We start from the raw sequence: 19,937 nt of genomic DNA, 5'->3' as shown, positions 1-19,937 counted from the left end.
GTCTCTGCATTAGCAGCACGTAGCCTGCTTGGGATTCTCTCTCTCCCTCTCTCTGTCCCTCCCACACTGGTGCTGTCTCTGTCTCTCAAAACAAACAAACAAACAAACAAACAAACAAACAAACAGAATCATCCTCCCTTATGCCCAGTGTGGTATCTAAATGTCCAGCACCTAATCCCAGAAAAAGAGGAAATAAGCTAGTTCTAAGTCTCAGTCCATTGGGATCACCCCTGTTAATAATTCTTTACAACTCTCAGTACCCATGTGAGAGTGAGTAGCTCTGCAAGTGTCATGACTTCGTAAGGAAAAACACAAGAAACTGCCCAACGGTCCTCGAGGGCCAAGGTCTTCCTTAGTGCCAAGTACTGGAGGGCAGTGCTCTGCAATCTCTCTTGCGTGGGAAGCCTACGGTAGAAATTCAACAAAGATAGTGATATTTTTCCAATTATTATAATTGCTTCCTGCCTACCTTCCTTCTCTTTTTTCTGTCTTTCTTGATTTCAAAAATAATTCATAGTATCTAAAGAAAAAAAACACAGATGTAGCAAGATCAAATTTCTTTAAACCAGATGAAAATACATAAGACTTGTTATAAAAAACTGAGTATGAATGAGGTATTTGAATACAAATGTAGGGACAAGAGAGGTGATGGCCAGACACATACCAAAATAAGTACAACATGGCCTCTGTCTCAAGGGATTTACAGCCCACCAGGGGAAATACCAATAATAGTAATTATAATAATAGTGGGGCACCTGGGTGGTTCAGTCAGTTGGGTGTCTGACTTCAGCTCAGGTCATGATCTCACAGCTCGTGAGTTCAAGCCCCGTGTCGGGCTCTGTGCTGACAGCTCAGGGCCTGGAGCCTGCTTTGGATTCTGTGTCTCCCTCTCTCTCTGCTCCTCCCCTGCTCCCACTGTCTCTCTCTCTCTCTCAAAAATAAATAAAGATAAAAAAAAAAGAAAGAAAGAAAGCTTTCCTCGTAATTATAATAATAGTAATCCCTTCAGTCTGTACAGCAGTTAGATTTGTAAATAGCTCTAGCATCCAAGGCCTTTGCTTGCACAAAGTGCCCTTATGTAAACTCTAAAAAAATGCCCCTTCCAGATGGACAAATTAGAAAAGTGTGCCCCATTCTCCCAACATGTCTCAAATAGGGTTCCTCATGTGAACCATGGAACACCAAAAATAATTCCAGCAACTGTTTCTCAGTTATCCCAAGGATGGTACATACCTAGTAACATTCTAGATGTATAGCAGGTATGTTCATTAATTGCATGAAATGGATGCTTAGGGCATGAGTGCTTGATTCTCTCATCAAACTCCGAATGGGAAGGATTCCTGGAATCAGATTTAGATTGGATTTAGCCCCTCTTCTCTCCTTCATAAGCAGAATTGAATACAGTGGCCCAAAGACTTGCTTTGTTTTAATAGTGCTCTGACTTGAATTCAGGTCTTTGACTGCAGACCTCATTGCCTCTTTTATAGTAAGTACAAAAAGAGGGCATAAAGTGCTACATTTGTCCAGGAAGTCAAAAACTATTTTTAGTCCAAGAACCAAAAGATATTTCATGAAGAAGATGATATTTAATATTTTAGCCCTGCCTCGGTGATATGATTTTAATTGTTGAAACAAGGAAGATAGTCCTGGTGATGAGGTTTTCTGGGGTGACAGTGGGGTTTGCGGGGTCCAGAGCCGAAGACGAAGAAAGAATTCTTGAAGACGTCTTTGGTGCAAAATTATGATTTTATTAATGCACGGGGACAGGACCCATGGGCAGAAAGAGTTGCCCTGGAACTAGGAAGAGAGAAGGGTTTTATACTATGGAGTTGGGGGAGGTAAGGTCCAGGGGAAGTTTCCAGTGACATTTTCATATGCTAAAGACTCACCTGTTATTGGAGGTCTCACTATTGTCAATCTAAGGTTGTTTTTCCCTCTAGCAAAGCATTAGCATTAAGACTTAGGGAGTTCCTGGAGAAATGTTTTGCTCTACCAGCCTCAAGTAGCTGTCAATGGGCTGCAGATTATAAGGAAATTTAGTTCTATCTGCCATTTCCTTCTGCCTTTGTTTCCCACATCACTATGGAGGGGTGATGAAGACTTAGGTCCCGGAGGACTGTGATCTCTATCAGTGAACCATTTGTTTTTCTCCTTTCCTTTGTTCTTGGGCAGCCAGGAGTGCCTGAGGAATATCACACGTACCCCACCTTCAAGGGGGGCAGGTTTCAGCCTGTCAGCTTGCCTTATGCTCCCTTGTCACTGGTAGACACCACTGAGGTGTGGACGCCATCTCAGTTCTGCTGGAGCAGAAAGCTTGTAAAGGAAGAAGCTATGACCCTATGGCCTGAGACATTTGGCAGACAATGAAGACATCACCAGACAAGGGCACTGGGAAGAAGCTCTTGGCACTGGCGTGTGTAAGAGACTCAAGGACAATGACTGAAATGCTCATACTATCTTTAATCTGTAACAAGCCCAGATAAATCTGCTTACATTCTAGTTCAAATTAATGTAAACTTGGGGGAAGAGATGAGAGTTGGAAAGCAGCAAGTATACTGGTTAGGAGCAATACCTAGAGTCAGACCGACTTGGGTTTGCATTCCTGCCTCACTACTTATTACTAAAGTGAAGTGACAGATTGTGCTCTCTGCCTCAGTTTCCACATTAATGAATCTTACCATTTAAAAATGGCCTGTCTCATGGTTGTAAAAGCCCAACATATTGAAGTTCTCAGTAAGTGCTGATATGATGACGATTAAGGACCGGGGAGAAAAAGGACAGAAGGAGCAGGCACAGGGCTGGGATAGCAATGTGACTTGCCCTAGGATTGAATGCAAGGGATAAAGAACAAGCCTGCAGAAGAGTCAACGAAAACTTCAAACTTTCAAGTATTTGTAACTGGGTGGTGCCATTCATAGAATCAGGGCTACCAGCCAGGGGTAAATTCAGGTTTGAAAGGGAAAAGAAAGCAAGTGTGGACACTTTTAGAGGACACGGTAAAAGGCGATCTCACCTCCCCAACACAAACAGTGCCACACAGTCTCTGCAGCAGACAGAATTCAGAGATCCAGTAAAAAGGCAGCAGCACCCAACCTTCTGTGGCCCTATGGCCTCAGTGCTGTCTAGCTCCTTGCTACTCAAATGTGGTCCACAGACCAGCAGCATTTGAGCCACTTAAGACCTTGTTAGAAATTGGAATCTTTGGCTTCCGGGCAGAACGGCCAAATTGGGCTCTGTACTACAAGATTCCAAGGTGATCAGTATGCAAAATAAGTTTCCAGAGGCACTGCTCCAGCCAATAGTGGAGGCCCGAAGGGAGAATGTCAGTTAATTAATTAGATGCCTGAGTCTCACTTGTTTACTCCTAAACTGTGATCTGATTAAAGGCATTTTATTGTGGATGTTGACTCCACAAATAAATTAAAGAATCATATAGCTTCACTTTGCCTCAGTTTGTTCCATTTTAACCTTATGGGCCCTTTATAGGTCTGGAAGAGAGACCCCAAATAGGACATGCTATATTGCTTAAATTAAAGTCCTTATGGAATTAAAATAGTTCACATATTTGAATTCCAGAAAATAATAAAAATTATCACTAAGTGATGACATTTTTCCCTCAAAAGGACGATGGCTTGGCTCTTAGCCTTATGTTCAGGTTTTGAAATAAAAATTTCAATTACTCAAACCATATGTTATATTTTCTTTAGCAAACTTGCCATTGTAAACCCATGCAGTTTTCTTTTGTATGCTTCAGGTATAATCTATACTAGAGTTTTATATAAAACAAATTAATTTTGACAGTGGTAGTTTAGAAGAAGCTTTCATAAAAATGCCACACCAGACCATCTGGAATTGCTCAAAGTCATAGTGGAAGTTATGTATTTTTATTGTCACAGCAGATCATCTCTATTACATATTTTGTGATGCATTCAATGTTGATTCGTAAAAATTACTTCACAAACCGTTTAGTGTTTTCCCTCCTGCGTAAGGAGAATGGAGAAATTTTCAACATGGATACTGAAAGCCAGAATTAGATTTTTAAAGACGTACTAGATTAACGAATATTTATCCCTTCACATTTTTGTTTTAAAGAGTCAACAATGATTCTCCATATTCATCTTATCTATAACTGAACACCCATGAATTCATGCAAAAGATAAATATTAACACCTACTATGTGTAAGTGTACTAGAGACTGTGCCTTGGGCTCCAAAGACGCAACGGTGAGCAAAACAACAACAACAAAAACAAAAACATGGCAATTTCTCTGAGGGAGCTTATGGAAATTACATGAATAATGTACAATAACAACCATGAGAAATGTACATGATGCCGTGAAACCATATGTTACGGACATTTGAAATTTTCGGGAGGTGTCATCCCAAGGAGGTAATGGTACTGATAAGAGGTGGAGGGAATACAGCAATCGATTTAAGCGCCAAGAGTAGCAGAGATAGTAGTCAGGGAAAAGGAAGCAGCCAAAGAAAGTGAATTCCAGGCACAAGGAACAAGAAAAACCTGTGGCATGACACATTAAAGGAAATGTGGCAACCAAGAGCAGCCTGGGCACACGAGGCTGGAGTAGCAGTGCGACCACATGGAACATCCTGGGCCATTTTAAGGATTTTCCTATGTTATCGTGAGGATTCTAACAAGCTTGACTGTTGTCTTTGCTTTAATGGATTAGAAAGAATTAGAAGTCAATAAGGGAGACTCTTTAGATGGTCAATACACTAGTGTCAACGAGCACCATAGAACCTAACCATGAGACAAATTCAGTTTATGGCCCATCTGTCTGTGACTCTTTCCAGGGATCGTCTTTCCAACCTCATCTCTGATCACTGTCTCAACCCCACAACCATACACCCTATATTTCTTACTCTTCTGTAAATGTTCCATCCTTCTTTCCTCTGAGACTTTACACAGTGATTCTTCTATCCAAAATGCCTCTCTCCTTTCTCTGCCTCTCTTTCTTGAAAACCCAGCTTACTTCTTTAAGAGCACCAGAAAGAGTTCATTGTTTCCACCTCTCTGCTGGCATTAATACCTTATAACAATTGAATGTATAACTATCACATTGTGCAGTGACTGTTTTTGGTTTTCTCCACTAATAGATCAGAGGCTTTCAAGCTGTTGTTTTAAGCTATTCAAAATTATTCAATGAACCTCTTGTAGAAGCCCAGGGTCTATCAAACAGAAGCACAGGGTCTTTCAGCATAAGCAGGGATAGAAGTTCCATTACCCATCTAGACTTTCCTTGGAGAAGAATCCAAAATGACCCCAAGTTAGCTCTGTCTGTGGAGTCCAAAATGAATCATCGATAACACACATCTTGGATTTAATATTGGTGGAAGTGAAGTTACTCCCCAATACAGTTATTCTATGATACTAGAAAGCCATAATCCATTACCTTTAGAATATTCTAGGCATCAAGCTAGCAGCAGTCTCTGTACCCTCACAAATTTCAGGGCGTAAATAAAACTCCATGTATATTTTTAAAGGGATTCTCACTTAGTTTGAAATGAAAGAGAAGCAGCTCAGCCCATCTAACCCCTTTTGGGAGGTATGGAATTAAGTAAGGTAAAGTAGAAAATCGCTCAAGTCCAACTACCCTTTCTAGAGAAATTATCTCCAGAAATAATGCCTCTCCAACCTTCCAACCTTTAGGAATTACGGAGAAATTTGTTGAACTAAGAATCACACAACTGGTTCTCAACTATTGTCTTTATAGATCTGCATAGGTGACCAACATTTCACTCAGGCATGTGAGGGCACTTATAATTTCTTGTATTATTCTCAGACTTTGGGGTATCAGTCAACACTAAAACATAAAGAATCTCCTGATAGCATTCTGTTAAATCTGTATAGCTTATGCTTAGTATAAAGAGGAAATGAGTGCTGTACTTCATTTTTGTCAGGGCATACTTAAACACTTTATTTTATATACTGCAGTCACAATGATAGCACCTTCTAGGCCCTTTCAAAAAAATGTGTGTTGGCCACATGCCATTTGAAGAAATTGGAGCTTACATTGTGTTGTGGGAGAATGACAAAAAATAAACAAACGTATGATATATTATATAATGGTAAGTGTTTTAAAGGGGGAAAGTAAGGCACAGTAAAGGTTCAGAAAGTGATATAAGTGGAGTGGTCAGGCAAACTCACTATGGAAAATATGATATTTGAGTAAAAACTTGAATAAAGTAAAGGAGCAATTCATGAAGATAACATAAGGAGGAGCCTTCCTGGCAAAAAAAACAAAAAACAAAAAACAAAACAAGCAAAAAAACCCAAAAACCTGAGAGGAGCCATACTTGGTGTGTTCCAGGAACAGGAAGGAAGCCAGCAGTTTTTCACTGAGTCACCTAATAAGAGATGCGTCTGAGAGGTGATAGGACACCAGATTGAACAGAGCCTTATAAATCCTGCTTAAAACTTTGGATCTTATTCTAAGGAAGATGGAAATCCTTGGAATGTTATGAGCAGAAACGATGAGATCTAATGTTGTATCTTTTATTTATTTTTTATTTTTAAAAAATTTGTATACATTTTTTGAGAGAGAGAGAGATACAGAGTATGAGTGGGAGAGGGGCAGAGAAAGAGAGAGGGAGACACAGATTCTGAAGCAGGTTCTAGGCTCTGAGCTGTCAGCACAGAGCCCTATGTGGGACTCAAACTCACAAACCGTGAGATCATGACCTGAGCCGAAGTCCATTGCTTAACTGACCGAGTCACCCAGGTACCCCTCTAATGTAAGTTTTCAAAGGATTTCCCTGGCTGCTGGGTTGACAACTGAAGAGGACAAATCTTGTAGCAGGAAGACAAGACAGGAGGCTCTTAGAATAATCCAGGTGAGAGATGGTGCTCTTGGGTAGTGGCTATGGAAGTGGTGAGAAAGGGCTAGATCCTGGGTATATTCTTAAAACACAACTATTAGGATACTCAAAAGGAAAGTGAATAGGTGAGCCTCCAGCTTAAAAAGAACAAGCTGGGATTAGAGGCAAGTGTTGACTTTATTAGTATATAAGTGGTAATTAATGACATGGCCCAGAATGAGCTCACCTGGGGAGCACATGAGATGGGGATGGTCAAACACGGAGCTCTGAGACACTCCAACTATACATGAGGAGATGAGAAGGATCTAACAAAAGAGACTAAGAAGGCACAGTGATTGAATCATAAGAACCAAGACAGTGATGTCCCAGATTTCAAGTAAGGAAGTATCTCAAGGAGGAACAAATGAGTAACTGTGGCACATGCTGCTGAAAGAATAGAAAACAAGAAAGTTCAGACAATTTACAGAGATATTTGAGGAGTTATGCTATAAATGTAAGCAAAAGAAAGGGGAAGTATCTGACGACGAAGGAGTAATCTTTTTAAGATGAGAATTATCAGAGCAATATGGGCACTGGCTTACTAGGGTCAATGATCAGAGCAGAATAGCAGATGAACTGAATCACAAATACAGCATCAGAAAGGATTTCTGGAATCAGAATATTAGCCCTTTAAAACTAAGAAGGTGAATTGAATTTTGATGCTGTAAGACATTTTCTAAAAATTTGAAGAGGATGAAATGATAGAATATTTAATAATAAAAAAAAGAATAAAAGTAATATTTATGTAATGATTTACAGTTTGTGAAGATTTTTATATACATTATCTTCTCCTCTTCTTACATCTGTATGAGGTTGAGTGTTTTTAGCCACATTTTAAGGAAGAATAAATGTGGTTTCAAGAGTTAAAGTGACTTAGCCAAGATCTACTAAGTAGTAAGCTGAAAATATTAAAAGAAAAGCAGCCTTGAATTATTGTAGCACCTAGGTCAGCAGGAGAATCACAAACAGGAAGAAGAAGAATGGGATACTGTAACAGTCCAAATGGAAGGTGTTACAGACCTTCACAAGGATAGTGGCCAACACAGTGATGAGAAGACAACACACATCGTGGATGTGTGCACACACACGCACAGGCTCAAATGTACACATTTTCATTGCCTCGGCTTATGAGATCTAATTGGACCCACGGTTTTTTCATCATCAAAATAATACAAAATTGCTCATATCTACACTTCACTTCAAACCCCCTTCACGTTCATTACTTCATTTTAGAGTTACATCTACCCTTCAGGAGATCATTGACTTTTTACAGAAGAGAAAGCAGATGTTCACAGACAGTAAATGACTTGAACAAAATGACAAAGCTGGAACATACCTATGACTCCAGACTCAAAGTAATTTTTTTATATGTTTACATTTTTTGAGAGTGAGAGACAGAGAGAGTATGTGTGCGATATGCAAAGGGAAGGGGCAGAGAGGTAGAGAATCCCAAGCAGGCTTCATGCCGTCAGCCCAGAGTCTGACATGGGACTTGATCTCACAAATTGTGAGATCACGACCTAAGCCAATATCAAGAGTCAGACACTTAACCTACTGAGTCACCCAGGCACCCCTCAAACTAATTTTTTTAATGTCTATTTGTTTATTTTTGAGAGAGAGACAGAGAGCACAAGCAGGGGAGGAAGAGAGAGACACACACACAGAATCCAAAACAGGCTCCAGGTCCAAGCTGTCAGCACAGAGCCCGATGTGGGGCTTGAACACACAAACCATGAGATCATGACCTGAGCTGAAGTTAAATGCTTAACAGACTGAGTCACTCAGGTGCCCCTTAAAGTAATTTGTTGCAAGAAAAAATAAAAGGAAGATGGAAAAGAAGAATAAAGATAGAACAGTGAGGTCCAGTAAGGTTTCTTGATAACATATGGTGGGATTATACTTCTTCTGTCAAATTCTATTATGGCAGAACTTTAACTTAAGTGCTGTAGGGTTGGGAGAATACATCACCCCTAAATCTTTTAAGTCTAGCCAAGACAGATCCCAAGAGCCACAGATCCCCTGTGGGATCAAGACTCCATCAAGACGAACCATAGCATCCCAAACTCCTATCATAAATCTGATAAAAGTCACTAACCTACCAGAATTCTGAGACAGAAATCTTATAATTATCTCCAGTTCTTCCCCTTCCTTGATTTCTCACATCCAATCAATTAATAAAAACCAATCAAATCCATCGCTTCCATCTTTCTTTGCTTCATCCTCACTGTCACTTAATTCATACCATCATTTCTTGCTCCCTTGCTACTATTGCCTCCAATGTATTCTCCTTGCCTCTGCTCCTTTATTCTCTGATACAATCTCTGTGATCCTAAATTGCAAATAGTATCACATCATGCCCTGACTTAAACCTTTCAGTATCTTCCTATAATCTGGTGATAGAGTTCAAACCATTATACAATATACATAGTCTTTCATTATCTGACTGCTATCCATCATGTAACCTTCATCTCATTTTGATCCCATTGTATACTAAACTATTTGCTGTCCTTCAAGTGTACCACATCCTTGGTACCTGCTCTACTCTCTGTTTGAAATACCTTTAATCCTAATAAGCCTTTAAGACTCAGTTTTTGAATTGAACCTCTTTCTTGGTCTTTATCAGCCCCCTTTACCTATTCTACCTGCTAAGGTATTCACACTCTACTCTGTGTTCTTATAGTACATCTTGTAAAATATACTATTGGTTTTATACTTGCTGTTTTTCCCTCACTACATTATTTAGCTCCCTGAATATAGAAACTCTTTCATACATCTTTATATCTCCAGAGATTATCATAGTGCCTGGTTTACAGTATGTCCTAAATAAATGATAAAAATGGTGGGGGCTCCAGTGGAGAGGGGTGCCTGGGTGGCTCAGTTGGTTAAGCATCCGACTCCTGATTTTGTCTCAGGTTCATGGGATTGAGCCCCATGTCAGTTTCTGCGCTGACAGTGCAGAGCCTTCTTGGGATTCTCTCTTTCCTTTTCTCTCTGCCCGTCCCCTCCTCTCAAAATAAACAAATAAATAAACTTTAAAAAATGGGGGGGAGGGTATGATGCTACATGAATGTGATGAAATACCTGAGGGACTGAAACTCAGAAGAGTTAGATCAACCTAACTTACAACATACATTTGGATGTTTCCTTCACTCTTAGGTTTTGGTTTTCTCATCTTGAAAATCATGCCTCTTAACTAGATAGTCTCAAAGGCCTTAAGCTATAAAGTGTTCCAAACATATCTGTTTGAAATCAAGTTGTTTAATGTAATTCTGCTTTTTCAGCAAAACCACAAAGCATGAAAAGACATCTAGCCACCTGAGAAAGTCAATTGTCTTCCAAACAGTGAACAATTTATTTCCTAATCACTGGCAGGAACACTTCCCTTTTATAAATAGAAATCTCCCAGTAATACAAACAAAATTGATTGGACCAAGAAATTGAACCTTTGGAAAATATGAACATCCTCCTTTGGAAGATGAGTGTGATTTTGAGAAGTTTCATCTGAAGTCAGCTTGTACATGAAAATCACACTTTGGATGTAAATGGTATTCATGCTTGGAGTCTTTCTGCTTAATCTCTATAGTCATTTGCTAAGTTCAAAAGTATTTACAAAATAAGTATTTTTGATGAAATCTTTGCTTCCCTAATAGTATTTGGAACTAAGAAAGTCTTCTTGCTTATGGAATATTCATTATTGGCAATTTGGGGTGCATTTACAAGCCACAAAAATCCTCTGCTGATTATAGACTCTCTCCAATTTGTCATAGTGTGTTCTGGAAGGAGTTGAATTTGGTTAAACTGGAGCCAAGGTATAGCGGCCTTATGCTGGAAACACACATGGCAGTCGAGTATCATGTTATCCTGAAGCATGGGAATATCATGTGAGACATTTGGAATACACAAAGATATTTTTAAAGTACCATTTAGCCATAGTCAATATATGAGAAAAGCTGACATTAAGAGACTGTGAATATGGTAACCCTGTGAATTCTATAATTACTTAACGTTTGTGGGACGGAATCAACTGAGTCTCAGGATAAAGTCACTGATGACTGATGATGAATGGCAGAAATTCAGCTTGCAGTGGATGTAATTCCAATATCTTTCCTGCTAGACATCAGCTTTGGTTACCAGAATGTCTGTAACTGGTGTATAGAAGTCATTCATGCCATATCTAATACAAAAACAAAATTGGTATATCCCAAGTTATTTTCAAATGTTGGCCTTAAAAAATAGCTTCAGTCAGAAACATTTTAATGATTTGAATTTACTTGTGAAAAATTTGTCTATTATTTGTTTTAAAAGTAAAATAGATTGAGAGACAAACTTTCCTGCCTGTCTCTCTTTCTCTCTTTCTCAGTCTCTCTCTCTCTCTCTCTCTCTCTCTCTCTCTCTCTCTCACACACACACACACACACACACACACACACACACACACACACAGTAGTTCAGGACTTGACCAGTGTGTTTCTGGGATGAACAGTTTGTACTGGCACAAGGTAGTAATTTGGAAGAAAGTTAAAAGAGTTGTTCATAGTAGTTCAGTCAGCATTTAAACTATAAAAACACTGTCTGATGAAAAGTGATAAATGACTGCTCGGAGAGTTTCTTGCAGTGGTTAAGAAGTAATGTATGAGTTTAGATAAAGCAGTGTTCCATTTTCCTCAATTCATATCTCTAGCAAAATCAATCCTCCAAATATGCCTTTAAATTAAGCAAAAAAATTTCTCCTGGCTTCATGAAATAGTCATTACAAAGCTCAGGTACCAAAACCATATGGTTTGACAGGCTTATAGAATGAACCTAAGGGTAGGAGAATCCAAGAGAGAGAGAGAGAGAGAGAAAGGAAGAGAGAGATTGAAAACCAGAGAGATTTGAAAAATCACTGTTTATTGTTTAACAAAGAAGAAAAAGAAGAAGAGGATGAAGAAGAAGAAGAAGAAGAAGAAGAAGAAGAAGAAGAAGAAGAAGAGAGAAAACTGCAATGCAACACCTACTTTTACCACCATCAAATTCAATAATGGAGGTCCATGAGAATGATCCTGGTTTATCAGAAAAATTGTTACAAATTTAGTACTCCCTGTTCAAGAAGGCAAAGGAGTAGAGAATATATATTTTGTATACCAATATTTGTTAACATTTTTAGTTTTTGACTTGAAATAAATAATTTCAATTACGAGAAAAATTTACTTATACAGAAGAGTGGTTATCATAAAGGTGCCTATATCCTAAAGGGAATGCCACGCCTTTCTAAGGAAACAACGCACAGACACGCTGAAACTATAAAGTGGTGTGCATTTCATTTTCAAGAGACTATTGGGCACATCTGGCCAAAGGCAGTTTCTGACTATTCTACTGCATTATTCCAGTAAATACCTTTCCTTTCTCTTCTTCTTTCCATAGTGATTTTGCCAAAGCCACATTAGCCAATTCCTGGCTACATTTATGTACATTAGTATGGAGGCAGTCACTCTAGCTGTACAATTTATTGAGATTTCCCAATGGCATAGATGATGAAAATGAAAGGAGAAAGGTAAACAAGGTATAATTGTTTGGGTTTATGATTGAGAAAAAGGAAAATCAATAATGTGTTTACAGAAAGGCAATCTTCCAAGTATGCATAAGGAAAGACTTCCTTCCCTATTTCTAGGAGGAGAAAACCCATCCAAAGTCTAATATTTTCTAATCAACATCAATGGTAATAGGGATACCAGTTGGAAGACCTGTCCAATTGGAACACCTGAAGCTCAGCTATGCAGCTCTTGAGGAGTGTGAGAGCTTAAGCCCTGTTTCTCCCTGGACACAACACGACCTTGTCAATATTAAATCAATCAGATAAAAAGTAAGAATGTTCTCCTGAATCTTGTGTACTCTCCACTACAGGTTATAAACTTGTCCATGAAAGACTACTGGTGGATCTCCAAGCTTTATGGAATTGCTTCCTATGAAGCTTAATGCTTTCTGAGGGAGACAGAAAGATCCCTGGTATTTGGTTGAAACTTCCTGGGAGACACAACCTATTCTGATCTGATGGAAAATGAGAGATATTTTCCCTGTTCAACTCCATCCTGTTACCTGTTTCCTCCTGCCTGTCAAATGTTCACAGTTCTTCCTTACCTTCCTTCCCCTTCTTATTCTTCTTGCCTTCTCCACTTTTTCTTTCCTCTCTTTCTCCACTATCATACTTTTTGATCACCTGCAGCACTTTCTCCTCTTTTAATATGTATTGCTCTTCTCCTTCTTTTATAGTTTTACCAATCACCTGCAAGTGTCAGATACTATTCTGTGCAATGCAAAAATAATTACATTAAAATTTAAGACTACAAATTTGTGGGGTGCCTGGGTGGCTCAGTTGGTTAAGCGTCCGACTCTTGGTTTTGGCTCAGTTCACGATCTCATGGTTTGTAAGTTCAAGCCCCACATCAGGTTCTGTGCTGACAGTGCAGAGCCTGCTTGGGATTCTCTCTCTCCCTCTCTCTCTCTCCCTGCTCACTCTCTCTGTCTCTCTCTCAAAAATAAATAAATAAACTTAAACTCAAGGAAGGCACAATCTCCTGCTGAAGATGACAAGCATGAGACATATTTTCACCAATTATAGTAGGCCAGTTTATTATATTCAAGTTCAAGGTCATAATTATTCATGGATATCACTTAAATAAAATATTATCAGATAAAGCCTTTCCCATAATATTTAAAATTAGAAGTAGCATCTAATCAGCTCTGCATTTTGTCAATAAAACAGCTTGTCCGAAATTATGGGATGTTTTGCATGTATATTGACAGCCAGAAGGACATTGCATATGAATGATGTGAGTCATCTCCCCAACCAGCAAGAAACAGTGACTTTATTTTCTATAAATTCAATTAATTCTAAATTTAATATTTCCCCATTATCAATATCCATCGTCAATATGCTGCACCAATATCCTACAAGTCTGTACACTTCGTTAGCTATCATTTTGGGAAACCCTCTCCTTCCCAAGAATCCTGTATATATACATAGTACCTCCAAAATAGGAGATGAAGCATTTTAATCTCCAATATATCATGGTCACAACATACCTCATCACTGACACAGCTTATGATACATTCTTTAAATCTCTGTTAGCATGTCCTATCTCCCAGCCATCTACTCAGGTTTGTCTCATCCTTGGTTCTTAAGCCTCATCAACATTTCTGAACTTCCCAATGAGGAATGTCTCTTCTTAGATATAAGGCCTCTCAAAGATGAGTTTCTCCTTTCTCTCTGCCTCCAAAACACCTTGCATAATTTCTCCAATGGATTTAGCCTTCTATAAAACTGGAAAAGCTAGACCAAGGGGTAAGAGTAGAAGCAGGCTATCAAATTAGAAAGATATTGCAGTAGCCTTCCAGAGAGATGATTAGGCTAGACGAGGAGTGAGATGGACTGTTGTATTCACATTCCAACTACCTTGTGATGGTATAGTCATCATGGTTTTTTATCCTTCTTTAGCCAATAAGTAAGGAGAAAAGACCAAAGCCTAGTTTGATTCCTGGGCTGTATTGCTGAGGAGGGAAGATAGTACCAGGAACCACTGAGAGAGAGATAATACCTTTAATTTTCTGAAAAGCATCACAGGATGCTTTGCTGATCTTTTACCCACCATTTGGGCCTCAATCCCCAATTTCAGTATATGACAGCATGTAAAAAAACAAAACAAAACAAACAAACAAACAAATACCCAGTGTTCTAAACCCTGACTAGTCATCAGGTTAGTCAGGGCACTTTGTTAAAAATACAGGTTCCTGGACACTATCCTAGACCCATAAAATCTAAATTCTCTAAAGGCAGGACCCAAGAATCTACTTTGGTTTAGGAACCAGTGGAGCAGAATATATGTAATATATCCCTGTGGACTCCCAAAGATAATTGGAAAAGACTCTGCAGGTAATAAGGAAAGAGAATTCAAGTGTTGATTAAATGATTGGCATACTTGCATTCAGAGACCAGTGAGGTCTCAGGATGAAACACAGCATGTGTTGGAATTTCACTTTTTGGACCTGGAATTCAATAAACCCAGATTCAATTTCAGCTCATCTACCTATTGGCATAATTATCTCTGGACAAGACATGTAAAATCTCATTGTCTCAAGTTTCTGCACCTATAAATGAGGGAAAGAGTACCTAACTTAGAAGATCACTATGGGGATTGAATTGAATGTCCCTTGCCTGCCTATCACCACCTCTGGCACCTTAGTAGGAACTCAATGAACATTCAGAAAAGGACATGTAAAAAAGTAAGGATCAGTAACAACCACAAGGTCTCACTTCTGTGTTGCAAATTTCTACAAGAAGAATGTTTGGAAGGCAGTGGACCATTTGGAACAATTTAAATGTTTCTTGTGTCCTTCAGAACTTTCACTTAGACTGAAATTGGTTTAAAGATAGAAGATAATTCTCCAAGGGCATGAAGTTTTCTAATAGTGGGAGTAGTTCTCTAAGTGGGTCATTGGCCCTGCCTTGAACAAAATTGCTATGGACTTGGATGAAAATATACAAGGAAGGCTATTGAATCTGCACATGACTGGAGTAGGGAGGGAGACCCACTACATGAGCTACTAAGCCAAGATTCCAAGACATTGTCTGCTTATCCCAGTAGGCTAGAGTGGGTAAGATACAGTGTCACTAGTGTACGGGAAAATCTCAGCACTGAGAGCCAGGAAACCACTTGTTCAAATAAAGGATTGAAAAGACTTAATAATAGTTCCTGAGAAAATCCCCTAGGAGTTTCACTTCACTGGAAAGAGCAGAAATTGGTCACATCTATTTTGTGTGCCCCTAGAATGTTATTCTTGTGTCTATAATAGCACTTAGAACATTTTGTTATATTGTTTATTTGGGTTTTGTCTCCCATTTTAGTCTATTTGCAGTATAAAAACAGTGATCACATTTTGTTCATCTTTAAGTATCTACCATCAATATCAGACCTGGCATAAAGTCTATGCTCACTACCTATTTGTCATATGAGTGGAGATAATGTATGAATGTAAGATTAGTGGTATGTATCAGTGGGATATAGCTCTTAAAACCAGAATGATTTTGATTTATGAGTGAAATGGGTACTTAAGAGGGGTGAAGAGAAAAAATATCTCTATTAAACAATATTGATGAGGTTAACTTCCAAAGATTAACTTTGTCTGCATAACAATTTTGCAAGGGTAATATGATAGTGTGATCCTCACTTATAAGGTACTCTGAAGAAAATAAATATTACAGGGAAGGGGATGTTTCCTGTGTTCAAAAATGGTCAATAATTACTGGATACTCTGTTACATGAAGATTCACAATGTATTTTATTATGTTAAGGGCTTTGAGGAGTTCTCCTGCAAATAAACCTATTTAGCCTTATTTATCCTAGTGTTTAACCTGTCTTTGTGGATTAATTTGACCACAGGATCACTTTCGTGTATGTGAGTTACCTATTAACCTCCCAAGGAAAGCACTTGGGAACTGTCACGAGACTAGGAATTCTGAACTGAGCATCAAGAGCTCTGGGTTCTACTCCTGACTCATAATTAGTGACCTCATGACCTTGGGCACAAATTCTTGGTTTCCCTATCTCTAAGAATGAGTTGTTAGTACTAGATTGCCTTTCAACTTTATAACTGTTATGCTTTATCATCCATGGAATTGGGAGCTAGCTCCAGGAGTATTAGTTTAAGTATGGTAGTATGGTAAACATTATTAATGCTTCTCAATAACTAGCTCCTGTTTCCTTCTGGGTATATAAGGGAAGCTACACTTCCTAGTACTTCAGGGAGAGGGAGGGACATCTGCCTACTTAAGAACATAAAAAAATGAGTGGGAATGGTATATGGCACTCCCAAGCTGAGTCAGTGTAGTGCTCTGCATGATTCTCCAATCTGGTTTTCCTCTGTCCCAGCAATCATGGAGAAAGGCTCATTTGAGATGGTGGAGTCCCAGACTGAAGTGGTATGGACCGCTGAATTCCTGCCCTGGCAGCTGCCCCGGAGAATTGCCTGGACTTCCAGCGGATTTTGCATTAGTGGGAAATAACTTGAGGTGTTAAATCACCAAGATGTCAGGGTTGTTTGTTACCACAGCATAAGCCTAGCCTCTCCTAACTAATAAAGTGAGGCGACTACTGTAATTAAGAAACCATCTGATCCCATTTTTAATGGTCATTTGAATCAATGTTTTATATGCCTTTAGATTCTTGCAATTAAAAGATCATCATAAATGGAATAGGCTAATTCTTTTAACATCAAGTACTGTTATTGAAGTCAATATTTTAAACAGCAGATTTCAGGAAGAAAATCACAATGCCCTGCCTTGAATCTGTCACTCTTGACTTCCAAGAAGTTCAGATTGCTTTCACACATGTTATTCAGTGTATGCTCCTACAGTCCAGGAAGGTGGGGATGGGGGTGGGGGGGGGGGGAGATGAGGTACAGAAGGCAAGGAAGAGAAACCCAAATGAAAATTAGTCTCTTGCCCCACCAGGTGGTCACAGTCCACTAGAGTGAAGGGGAAGCAGACAGTAAACCGTAAAATGAGGGCATGAACAAAGAACTTAACAGGCTGGGTGTAGAAGTCACCAACCTGCAGATCCCCATTGCAAAACTGTTTTATTGTTTGTTGGAGAGGCTGCTTTAAAATTTGGTCTCCAGGGCCTGATTAATGGGAGGAATTATTCCCAGATCTTAAGGTAATATACTAGGCTTTCTCTTCTTAATTTTGCCTTACTTAGTGGACGGAACGTAACAGTTACTCAACTAATTGATGAAAAAAGAGAGGTGGCAGGAAGTGGACGTGAGAAGAAACAAAGGGAGGAAGAAAGAAATGGTTTCTCCTATTATTTTTTAAGAAGTTTTTTAATTAATCGCTACACCCAACATGGGGCTCGAATTTACAACCCCGAGATGAAGAGTCACACACTCTACCTACTGAGACAACCAGGTGCCTTGGTGCCTCCTATTTTTAATGATCCATTCTAAAACCATATACGTTTTCTTCACACATTTACTCAATAGGAAATTAGACCATAAATGTTCTAGGGATGTTGGAATGAAGTATATAATACTGATAATGCTACAGAGTACAATGCTATTCTGTTCCCTCTTTGTCTAACGTCCGTGTGGGTATCTTGAGCATCTGTCCAAAATATTTTTGATTAATTAGGATGAGTATATACATTGCATCTCTGAGTGGAAAAGGAAATCTATGCTGGGTCCAATCCATGTGTCCAACTGCAGTGAATATAGATCCCTGCAAGAGGTTGTAAAAGGAATACTTTTTCAGATTCCCATGAACTGCTTAGATGTTATATAATTAATATAATTTTCACTTGTGGAAACTTGGTCTCCTTCTCATGATATTTCTGGCTTAAAACAGATTGCTTCTTTTCAGCAGGAAGAATGGATGGTCACTGTTGAAGAAGCAGAGAAGTATACTGGGTGGCTGCCAGAGGAACCATTTCACCAGCCAGCCACTTTTGTTCTTCCCTGCCCTATGAATCCTACTCCCATACATATATTCTGTTTCCCAATAGTCCAAATAACCAGAGAGAAATGCCATAGACTCAATGTCCCCCATTTAAGGTTAACATGAAAATGGTTGAGTTTTAATGAGTCCAGTCATCTAGCAGGACTGTGAGGGCGGGGGGCAAGGAAGTGAGGAGTGGACAGGGCCATTGGGGGACATGCAAGACAACACGTGCCACAGACACCCACTTTATGCGCAGCTCTAATTTGAAAACTTCAGATAAGCAACTTACATGAGGACTCCTCTCTGCCCTTGAGAAGTTAACAATCTAAGTAGATTACATTAACGGATACTTAATATATATCAAACAGATAATAGACTGATCACACAGGATGGTTTTCCATCTATTCTAAGAGGTCTCTGATCCTGCCATTTATTTTATATCCAATGCCACTGTTTAGTTCAAATCAACACTGTCTTTTATCTGAATTATAAAAGGTTTTTTCCTTGTTCTTCCCCTTCTCTTCTTCCAGTATTTCTCAAACACTTAGCACATAAGTTTATCAGAAGTGAATAATAGTTCCCGCCCACACTCAAGTAGACAAAATTACACAACAACAAGAATACCAAGACATGGGATCCCTAGGGGGCCACTCAGAGGCTTCTTACTACAGACAGATGACAGCTGTTAAGCAGTTGTACAGAACAGCCCATCAAGATTTGAACAAAAATAGAGCAAGAGGTCTCCAAAGGGAATATCAAAATGGAACTAAGAGATTATTTGATACATATGACAATATATCAGCACATGTGAAAAAATAGTATTGACAGCATGTAGGTATTGTGTTTAGAAGGAATTATTGAAAAATTTGAGACACTTTTAGCAAAAGGAAGGAAATAAACATAAAAGCAGGCAGTTAACCTGAGAAAGAAAACAAACCATACAAGAAAGAAAATATAATCGAAGAATAACCACTTGGCTCAGCAGCAAATAATACTTACATAGACAAAGTAACGTAAATGTGTACTTAACAGAACTGTCACATAAACTATGCTCAAAGGGAGAGGAAGGATAGAAAAGTCAGGGGGAAAGGAAGTAACACACAACTGGATCCCCATCTACCATAATGGGTCAACAGATCGTTTCCAAAGTTGACAATTTTTAAAACTGATAAATCTGATAAATCCAATAAAAATTGGAAACAGATCGTTTCCAAAGTTGATAATTTTTAAAACTGATAAATCCAGAAAAGTCAGCAGAAATGTATTATTTAGACACAAGAAGAAAAATGTCAGAAAAAAATAGTCAAAATATCAAAGTTGCTAGAGAATGGAACCAGGATGTAATGGAAGAAAGCCGAGGCTGTTTTTCATTATAAATCTTGAAAGTATACTGTTTAAAAAACAACAACAAAAAAACCTACGAGCATATGTTTATTTGATGAAAATAAAAATGAATTTGAAAGGGGCACCTGTATGGCTCAGTCGTTTAAGCATCCGACTTTGGCTCAGGTCACAATCTCATGGTTCATGGGTTCCAGCCCATGTCAGGCTCTGTGCTGACAGTTCAGAGCCTGGAGCCTTCTTCGGATTCT

General features: G+C 38.9%; 1 long non-coding RNA gene across 1 annotated transcript; it reads left to right on the top strand.

Annotated features, from left to right (window-relative positions):
* Nucleotides 1-15,439: 15,439 nt before the first annotated feature.
* LOC113603434 (uncharacterized) lies at nt 15,440-18,488 on the top strand. The gene is made up of 2 exons (XR_003425020.2): nt 15,440-16,552; nt 18,268-18,488. It is a non-coding gene; the product is annotated as an uncharacterized LOC113603434 (long non-coding RNA).
* Nucleotides 18,489-19,937: the final 1,449 nt, after the last annotated feature.

This window comes from Acinonyx jubatus, chromosome D1 (genome assembly GCF_027475565.1).
Source record: "Acinonyx jubatus isolate Ajub_Pintada_27869175 chromosome D1, VMU_Ajub_asm_v1.0, whole genome shotgun sequence".
NCBI lineage: Eukaryota > Metazoa > Chordata > Mammalia > Carnivora > Felidae > Acinonyx > Acinonyx jubatus.
This window is presented reverse-complemented; position numbering and strand designations above follow the sequence as displayed.